General features: G+C 39.9%; 1 protein-coding gene across 1 annotated transcript in view; it reads right to left on the reverse strand.

The window, feature by feature from the left end:
* Positions 1–10,441, reverse strand: part of LOC127449105 (FERM domain-containing protein 4B-like) — a 77,468-nt gene extending 67,027 nt beyond the window's left edge. The window contains exon 1 of the mRNA XM_051712274.1: positions 10,229–10,441. The gene's annotated coding sequence lies outside the window, so the exon portion shown is untranslated. The remainder of the gene's footprint in view (positions 1–10,228) is intronic.
* Positions 10,442–10,702: the final 261 nt, after the last annotated feature.

The raw sequence follows: 10,702 nt of genomic DNA on the forward strand, positions 1-10,702 counted from the left end.
ATGGGGTTGATGTCAGGGTATTGGAACATTTGGTAGCAACATGTCGAGTTCCTATGCGATCATGCTGGAATTCTACTTTAAAGCTACACTATGTAACTTCTGGCCCTCTACCGGTTGAAGCATAAAACTACAAGTTACTTGCGGAGGAACACTTTACGTCAGTTGTGATTCGGCACTGCTCTTGTGGCAGATGAATATCATGGTTTAAGCGAGGACTCTGAGATTACCTGCAGAGCGGAGTGATGACAAGCTATTTTCATGTTGACATTATGCTATTCGCTTAAACATTTATAACTGATATTACTTACATTGAGGAAGGTAAACAACACTCTTAATTATATTTTAATATGATTATTAAAGTGTTTTATCTACTACACATTACATTAATGTTTGTATTGTACTACATATATCAATTTAAGAGGTGAAACTCTTGAAATGGCTGATATGAGTTCAATTGAAGACACTATATTTTTATATTACAATCTACAGTCTCAGTGGAGAATGCGAGTGAACCGTAATACTACAATAGTAGGTCTATGCAATGCAAACAATAACACTGTAATATATAAAAACGCAAAACAAGGATTTAATAATGATGAAATACTTTATTGAACATAAAAATAATTTGCAGAAATATGCAATATCACAATAAAAAAAATGCTTAATAGCTTATTTGGAAGTAAAGTTACAACAGAGAGTTGGTTACACGCTACAATTAATATACAGTGCATTACTGGGCTATGAAATCAGTACATTAAAAACAACTTGAGATGAGCATACATTCATGGGGATCTGTTTAAAGGAATAAAAATGGCAAGTGTCTGTACATGGATTTATTGCTCAAAAAATACTTTATTGGCTAACATTTGCTTGCAACATTTAGACCATTAGGTCTTCGTCAGACAAAATAAATAAATAAATAAATAAATCATTCAACTTGTGCATTTCTCTGACTGAGATATAAAAAAAAAAGCCAATACACATACATAGAGAAACACTTTGGGAATATCGAAACTGCAGCAATGTTATAAAATACTCAGAAGTCATGAATATTAGTCAACATGTAACAGAAACATCACCAGAAAAAAATTTAACTTATAAACACATCGCGATCAGTACACACTCGATTAATTAAAGCATAACAACCCTACCAAAAAACATACCTACGCATTGCAGCAGGTAAACAACTTCACCAAAGTGTTAAAAACAGTTACAAATCCTTGAGGAGAGTGATTTCAGGATGAGAGTGAACGGAGTGCACTCACTTCCCGCTTCTCCGAAACTCACACCAGTCACGCCACAGCCGGACCTTCTTTCTGAGCTAACGGACATGACGTAAACACGCAAGGATGAATGACGTATGCCTGCGATTTCACACCAAATCCGTCCCGACAGCTCTACATAAAAATCTCTTTTGCATACTTACCTTAGTGAATCAGGGTAAGTCAAAAACTTTGTTTGGAAGACGGGTTGTTGGTGTACTAGCCCATTACTGAAATTAAATTTCAATAAATAAATCTTACATAGTGGGGCTTTAAATCATGCAGCTTGTTGAAAAGATATGTGCTATTTCTTTAGTAAGCAATCAGACTTCATTTTTGCTTGCCGGACAGTACAGTGGATGACAAAGCCGCATAGAATTACCTTGAAGTAGGGACAGGAGCTATAGAGATCAGAATATCATATACTGTAGACTTAGGGCTCTTTTCACTTGGGCCAGTAAGCAACCCAACCTCCAAGTAACCACTCAAAACACCCTAACAACTGCATAGCAACTCATTAAAAGCCACTCAGAATACTTTTGCAACTGCAAAGCAACGCCCTGGCAACCACCTACAGCAGACTAGCATTGATGCGGCGAGCTTTGCACAAGCACCACTCATATTTTCTTCACAAAATATTAAAATCTTTTTTTTCCCCATGTCATATTGCCAGAAGCAAAAAAACAAAAACAATGTAAACATATTTATAAAGATAAAGAAACAGAAGATTATACCTTCATGGATATTTAAAACTAGGCATTTAGCTTACAGTAAGCCTTTTCTTTACGTGTCCTAGTGGGGACTTTAGCATCTGGGCCGTCGCAGTGAGCCCATTGAAGTGTCTGTTGGACTTGGATTTGGAGCTGATGTAGGCCATAGCACACGGAGCTGTTGAAACCTCTGAACCATGACAAAAAGGATGGGTGTGAGTGTGTGCGCATAGCGCAGATGCCACAGAGCAGACAGGGGGAGGTGGTCACTCACTGCTGCTTCAGCCCAGTGGTCTGCGCATTCTGTCTGTCTGTCCCCTCTAATAAGGTCACAATGGGATTGAGGGTGCAGGGACTGTGCAGAACGATAGATTGAGAACGTGGGGCCACTGGGTTTAAATATCATTTGCGAGAGATGAAAACCATGGATGGATTCTCTTGGTTACACTGTAGGGGGGACAGGGGCCACAACAATGGCAGAAAAGAAAATGTGAGCGAATAAAGATAGAAGAGTTATGTATTATGCAAACATTATGTATTATCATGCATTTTCCTCATCAATGTGCATAACTTAATATCAAGTTGTTGGAAAATGATATTCACACAATATGTTGAACTCAATGGACCCTCATGCTGATATGTTTATTTATGTGCATTTGTAAACAGTGCTGCTGAGGCAGAAGAAATGTTTAGCTTATCCCATCTCTCTTGGCTCTTGTCCCTATTAATATTTAAAGTTCCCTCCCACTTCACAACACATCTCCAACTATACATTAAGCAAAACCACCACTGTTAACATTTCTAAACATTTGTCCCTTGTCATATCCTTCAAATCACTGTGACATTTCACCTTAATTTTAGCCGTGGAGGACCATTGTACTCTGTCTGTAGGTCTAATAGACAAGGAATAATAATTGTAGCTGGACAAATCTGTGTAAACAGAGATGAGTTATGGCTAACATTTTTATGACACAACAAACTGGGTTCAGGCTAAGGCCAGTGCTGTGAAAAGCCACTTAAAAAGTGCACTGTAAAAAAAAATCTTATCAGATAACTTTAAAAATGTGCTTCATGTTGTAACAACTAAATTAACTTGTTTAGAGGCGCCTGGGTAGATCAGTGAGTAAAGGGACTACCACCCCTGGAGTCGCGAGTTCGAATCCAGGGCATGCTGAGTGACTCTAGCCAGGTCTCCTAAGCAACCAAATTGGCCCGGTTGTTAGGGAGGATAGAGTCACATGGGGTAACCTCCTTGTGGTCACTATAATGTGTGGTTCTCGCTCTCGGTGGGGCACATGGTGAGTCGTGCGTGGATGCCGCGGAGAATAGCGTGAAGCCTCCACACGCGTTATGTGTTGTAACTCCGCTGTAACGCGCTCAACAATCCACATGATAAGATGTGCGGATTGAAGGTGAGGCAACTGAGATTCATCCTCTGCCACCTGGATTGAGGCGAGTCACTACGCCACCATGAGGACTTAGAGCGCATTGGGAATTGGGCATTCCAAATTGGGGAGAAAAGGGGAGAAAAAAAATATTAACTTGTTTAGAAATATGTGAAGTCAAAAAGATTATTTAATATCACTGAATCAATTAGGTCACATGTAAACTGTAAGGGTCAAAAAAGCCCTTTAAATGTAAAACCCGTGAATGTGCATTTTTTTTCCACAGTGAGTGTACACAGTGGGGGGGGGGGGGGGGGTGTTGGAGGAGGAGAAAAAAAAAAAACACAAGCTCAGCCTTTTGATAAAAATGTTTAATCTCATTTAACACTATTTCCTTAAATGTAGCATAGATCCGGCATCTAAATTTGCCAAACATGGGTGAAATTACCTGAAATAATTGAGGTAGATGTAAAAATCTTGCACGTTCATGTTCATTAAATCTACTTGTGAAATTAAAAGGGTCGAACAATCGTGTAACTTCATGACATCTTTCTCTTTTCTCAAGCAGGTAAATGGCCTATAGAACACATGCATTCTGAAAAAAGCTTTGAATTTACATGATTTTATCATGTACATCAGTTCCACATTAATCAATTTAGTTACATCAACATATTGTTTCCTCTTGATTTAGCTCATTAATTCTTTGTCAGAAAACATAATTTGTTCACATAAGTTCAACATAATAAAATAAAGGTATTTTTAAATGGCCCAATTAAGTAGCCTCAAAGTGATTTTATGTGTCCCTAACATGATTAATTTCTTCAGTTTTACATTATATTTTTGTGTGACATTACTGATTCATGTTATGAAGTTATGCTAATTAGCTAACTTTTAGCTAGCAACAACTTACATTAGAATGCTAAATGCTTGCAATTGCTCCTTAAGTAACGCAACATCCAGCATGTTCTTGTATACCCGTCCTCAACCTAAGCAAAAGCTCCACACTTCACCACAAAACACACAGAAGTAAGAAATGCACAAGGAAGAACTTCACAGGCATGACAAGTTGGACAAAAAGCCACCTGCACTGTTATCTCGCAATCGTATCTGATCCAGTCATACGAGATGTTTTGCATCGTTTGCATTTAAGTAAGCACAGTCACTCTCTAAAAAAAAAAAAAAAATGGGACAGTGAATTGCTGATATAGTAGGAAATTACAACATTGCCTTTGTCACTTATTCCTGTAAGGTTTTACCAACCCCATTAGGCAATAATTAAATCACCACTTACTGATCATTCCTTGCATGACAAGGTCATCGCCCCTTTTCAAGACCTTATTAATGCCTGTGCCTCACCCCAAGGCTAGTCATAGCTTACGGTCAGCTTACGGTGACACCTGTGAACACCCTGGTTTTTCTGAAAAAGTAAATTCATTCACTCACCTCAAGTTGTTCCAAACTTCTATGATTTCCTTACACAAAAGGAGATGTTGGACAGAATAGTATTATCCTCTGTCACCATTCACTTTCACTGCATCTTTTTCCCATACAATAAAAGTGAATATGCTATCATTCTGATTAACATCTCCTTTTGTGTTCTACAGAAAGAAATAAAGGTCATATAAGCTTGGAACAATGAGGGAGAGTACATGATAACAGTATTTTTGACAGACTTGTTTAAATCCCTAACCCTACACAAATAAAACATCTGTTACATAGAGAATCAATGTTTCTTTTGAAGGCTGAATAATAAATAAAGGCAAATGACATGTGGTGTATTTGATTGTCACTCATTCTAATATGAAAAGCAATTCCTCAAACATCTGCTACATGAAAAGGCCTGCTGACCCTGTCCATTTCCTTCCTCCAGTTCATAGTCACTGTGGCCCTAAGGCTGTTTATGAGCTACTGACCTTATTCACCATTTATGAAATAGTGCTCCGATAAAGTATACCATATTGCAGGACATATATTGTTTGGGTGGTTGACATAAAATACTTTTGGAAGGTTGACATGTCCTACACTTTGACATGTTATACTGCTTCTAAGGCTATTTTAAACAACATTTTTATTATTATGCATGCAGCTTTTTTGACCTCATATTATTTTAGAGACTACATGTAATATTTGTATTTTAAGAAATGTCACAACCGCAGGACCACTGAAAATTAACTAGTGAAAGCAAAAGTTGCAAAAGGTTTAAATATGTGAAAAAGAAATGGTGACCAGTTACAGGACCTAAAATTATGCATTATGCATCAACTGGCCATTTACATACTCTACCCATCTCCCCCTGAGAAATAGGAATATAGATAAAAGATAGAAATACTAAAGCTAACCCACTCATGCCCCCTCCAGCGCAAACCATTTATGTGGAGCTGCACCATACTGCTCTATTGATTTCCACTGTTTCCAGATTGTAGGCTATGCTTGTTTTTTGTTTTTTTTTTGTTTTTTTGTGAGGATGTTTCCACAGATACCAAAGCGAGGAAACACACACAATCATTCAACAGGAGTGGGATACGAGACAGTAGCGGATGGGCCATTATCATCAGGCCTTCCTCTTTGTGTCAAGGTGGAATGATATTAATAGCCGCTCTCATTTAGGCTTTGATGGAAAGTAATTGAACATATTACTGCCAGCGGAAAAGAGAAAATTAGTTACAACTATGGGAATCATTCACTGGTTTTCCAAGAGAACAATAGCAGAACATCATGGAAGCTAAAGTTCAAACTGGAATAGAACATCAGTACATAATAAACATTCTGCTTTGAAGCTCATTTTTAAGTTGTTCTAATGTATCATTATAAATTGAAGGTATAAGGTTCAAATTGTGTTGGATAACTTGCAAAAAGTAAGAGTATATGCAGTTGGTAAATAGCCCTTAGGTCTTAGTAAAATAGATTGAAAAAGATGGGAATTCATGGACTCCCAACCCTACAGTTGTAAGATCCCTTTGTATCTCAGAATCGTCAATAAACCTCACCTCAGGACAATTTTAACTGACTCCAGTCAAGATGAAACAATGAGACAACGTAAACAACAGAAAAACAGGCAACAAACATAATCTGAAAAAAATTTTCTAAACAAAAAATTACATTAAATGAGGAAAAAAAATTTGGAGGTGGAACATTTTGGGGGATTTTATCCATCGGGAACTGATTGGATTGTGAAAAGTGGGCGTTCCATACCAGAATGGAGCCAGGTAGTTGGAGGGAAATGGTTGAAAAACCATTTATTCTCATATTCTCCATGGCACATGGATTTAACCACTGGAGTCATATGGATTACATTTATGCTCCCTTTATATGGATTTTGGAGCTTAAACAATGTGGCACATTTGCATTTTATGGAACTACAGAACTGAGATATTCTTCTAAAAATTTTCATTTGTGTTCTGCAGAAGAAAGAAAACTCATCCCACACATCTGGGATGCCAGGAGGGTAATCATTGCAGAGTAAATCATTAGAGAATTTGTATATTTGGGTGAACTGTCCCTTTAACTTGTATTGAATCCAAAACATTCCTTTAAGAAAGTAAATAGGATTTATCTTGATTTCATGTTGACTTTAATAGAGTATGAAAGTCGATGAGAGCAAATGGTAGGCATTTTCTAAAACAACCCAGATACAGTATCAGTAATAGCTATTTAACTGGAAATACAATGATTCACTATGTGACGATGTGCAAATATTGGACACGTTTCAGATATTTCCAGTAATCTGTCACAAATATTCTGATTTCCATAGGAAATCTCACAGATGAAACTGGCACAAAGAACTACAAACACCTGCAAATGCACATACACTTGGGAAATCATGTGGTCTTGAGCAATTCAAGTCAAAAAACACACATTCACCCACTCAGTGTACATATATAAACCTACAAATGTACTTTAAACATAAACCCTCTGATGCTGTTTGCCAGCATGCCTTTCTAAGAACACTGTCAAACTGGACTGACACTGGTGTCCTTAATGCAGTGAGGGATCAATTATATGACCCTGGGTCACACTTGCTCTGTAACTGAGTTGGTTTAATTGAATTGAATTTAATCCACATAGCCCTCTGAGGCACTGCCAGCATCACTAAATGTGAAGGCTTTGAATTGATTTGTACCTCCAAGCTTAAAGATTACTTCTGACCCATAGAGAGATATTGACAATCAGCACCCTAAATCTTTAGACAAAATTAGATCCAGCTATAATCGAGTGTGGAAATAATTCAAAAGCCATAGAACCTACATACTGCAGAACCAAAACTGACTCACTTAAATTTGTGTAAGCTCTCTTCTTTTGTGGTGAGCCTTCATTTATTGTGTAACAGGAAGGTGAGCTGGTCGTCAGGTTACACATTGTGAACATACTGGATTTACAACTACTGTACATCATGTAACATCGTCCTCTTATGTGTAGTGTTTGGGAAAGGAAAACTGCTGAAATTTGACATCAGCACAAAAATAAATGCCCCTAACAATCATACAGACAGACACAAATGTGACCTGAAAAGGAGGATGGTGTTAAAAATGGTTTGCTTCAAATAAGCACACACTGATTTGGGTACAGTGAGGTCTAGACAGAGATAAAAAGCCTTGCTTTAAAGTGGTTGTGATGAGGAGGAGGGCGTGGCCAGGGCCGAGAGGATGCATGCCCGGCGCTGAGTTGCCTAATCAGTGAGAGAGAGCTGGGGACGCCAGAGAGAGAGAAAAAGAGAGAAAGAGAGACACACGCGGCCGCTCTGTGTGTGTGTTTTCGTCAATGTGTCGTTGTCTTTCAGTTCTGAGTTTTATGTTGATTGAAGTCTTGTTAATTGTTAATCCGGATCCCGATTCCTCCTTTCCCAAACCTTGTTACACTGGTGCCGAAACTCAGGACTGGAGGAAGACATGCCGTCAGAGAGCCCTTGCCGCTGATGGAGGATCGCAATGACGAGGAGAGGATTGGTTCGATGGTACTGGAGCAGTTCGCCAGGAGGCGGAGGAGCCGCTGCCATCCAACAGGAAGCGGAGGAGCTGCTGCCGTCTGCCAGGGGACGGAGGAGCCCGCTGCCATCTGCCAGGAGGCGGAGGAGCCGCTGCCATCCACCAGGAGGTGGAGGAGCACGCTGCCATCCACGAGGAGATAGAAGAGACGGAGGATCCGGAGGAGCCCGCTGCCGTCTGCCAGGAGGCGAAATCCAGTGCCATCGCCCGGCGTCGTGGAGGATCGCTGGGCAGATGGCTGAAGACCAAATGGTGGCGTGGTTGGGAACCTGAGTTTTTTTTCTTTTCTCGCTCTCTCTCTCGGGTTCTCCCGCTGTCTTTCTCTCACCCCTCTCCCTCCCCTCATCCTACCCATGTTCCCAGGAGGCGGGGAAGACCAGCTGGTGATGGGATGGCCAAAGGGGAAACTCCTCCCCTCCAGGAAGGGAGGGAGGAGTGAGTCAGACCAGAGGTTTCCCCAGCCTGAATCGGGCAGTGGGGGTATGTGACGAGGAGGAGGGCGTGGCTGGGCTGAGAGGATGCACGCCCGGCACTGAGTTGCCCAATCACTGGGAGAGAGATAAAGGAGGAGCCGGGGACACCAGAGAGAGAGAGAGAGAGAGAGAGAGAGACGCACGCGGTGCGCTGTGTGTGTCAATCTGTTGTTATGTTTTCAGTTCAGCATTTGTGTTAATTAAAGTCTTGTTGTTTGTTACTTGGTTCCCGCATCCTCCTTTCCTGAACCTTTTTACAGTGGTGTTCGCTCATTAAAAGCCTAGTTTCTTTAGGCAAACCCATTAATGCACCCTGATTAGCAAATGACTGAGTACGCTGAGTACCACCCATGGAATTTCTATATCAGCTAATAGCTTTATTGAATTGGAACATCTGACCCCATTTAATGCATGCAACTGAACATGCTGGAGTATAATCAACACAATGTCTGCCTAATTTCTATTATGTATGTGTGTGTCCATCTACTGTATTACACAGCCCCATTTCAATGTTGTCCTTATTTCAACACCAGCTAAAATGTACTACACTGCCATAAATCAACTGAGCCACATGCATGCTCATAATAACAATCTTATCTGTTAAAACATGTCCCACAAATAAAGAGGGTATACAAAATGTCCCTTAAATTGGACTGGAGTGCATCACCCTCTCACAGTATCAGGATGTCACATGCTTCTGTCTCCTATTGTTTGTCTTTCTCAGGAAGCAAGAAGTTCAGAATCAGCGTCTGCAAGAATAGTGGGAAAATTGACTTTTTGTATAGAGTTTTCTCTTCCTTATTCCTTTAAAATCAGCTTGGAGAATTAGCCTGTGTCTCTAATCAACAGCTCTCACGTGTTAACAGGAAACAAGCACACACACATCCTCAATACTACAGGTAATCTCTAGATGAAGTGTACAAGTCTTTGCAATGCTCAGTATCAGTGTGAATGAAATAACAGTAGAATAAAGTAAAACAAGGTTTCACTTTGCAAATGAAAGATCTGGGAGTCAGGTGCTCCTGGCAAAATTACACCATGATTTTGACCTCCAGAAACGCTTTCCACAAACTTTGAATCCGAGCTGTTAGTCTGCATGCATCCAAAGAAAGAATAATAAGCTGTTTGTGAAGTATACAAAAGTGACCATCGCAAAAAAGGTGAAGTTCCTTACATCAGCTTTACGCATTGGTGCAGCTGTCACATATGAAACATAATATCCCATAACAAAGAGCGCACCTCTGAACACCTTATCCTCAAGGTATCTTAGTTAGACTATACATTTTTTTCTAAATCGCAAAAGATATTGAGTGAGAGAGAGAGAGAGAGAGAGAGAGAGAGAGAGAGAGAGAGAGAGAGAGAGAGAGAGAGAGAGAAACACAACACGCAGCGCTTTCAATAACAAACGAAACTCACCTCTCTTTATGTCGGTATTGTTCTGTTCAAGCCCCAGGTTTGCGAAAATCTATTGTATTTTTTTGTTGTTTTTTTGCCGGAGGCTAAAAAGCCTCTGTTGTCTTCGTGATCTCGAGTCCAAATTCATGAGAACAAACGCAAAACCGATGCGCCAAACTGAAGTAGCCAGTGATACAGTTCATGTCAGCTTTGTGAGGACACAGACACTGTCGGTAGAGTCCCGTCCATTCACTCACAAATCCCCCTCTCCGCCCCTATCTGTTCCCTCCTGCCAGTCAAGCTGGAGCAGACGAATTTCCCTCGGGCGTTACCAAGGAGATACGAACGCCACTGACGCATGTGGACAATGAAAGTACAAAGGGTGCGTATCATAAAATATAATAATAATTATATTAACAACATAAACGAACGAACAAACAAGATCAATAGATAAATAATAATAAAAATAAGATAAAAAAGCGAGCTTATGATAGA

Source organism: Myxocyprinus asiaticus, chromosome 12 (genome assembly GCF_019703515.2).
Source record: "Myxocyprinus asiaticus isolate MX2 ecotype Aquarium Trade chromosome 12, UBuf_Myxa_2, whole genome shotgun sequence".
In the NCBI taxonomy this organism is placed as follows: Eukaryota; Metazoa; Chordata; class Actinopteri; order Cypriniformes; family Catostomidae; genus Myxocyprinus; species Myxocyprinus asiaticus.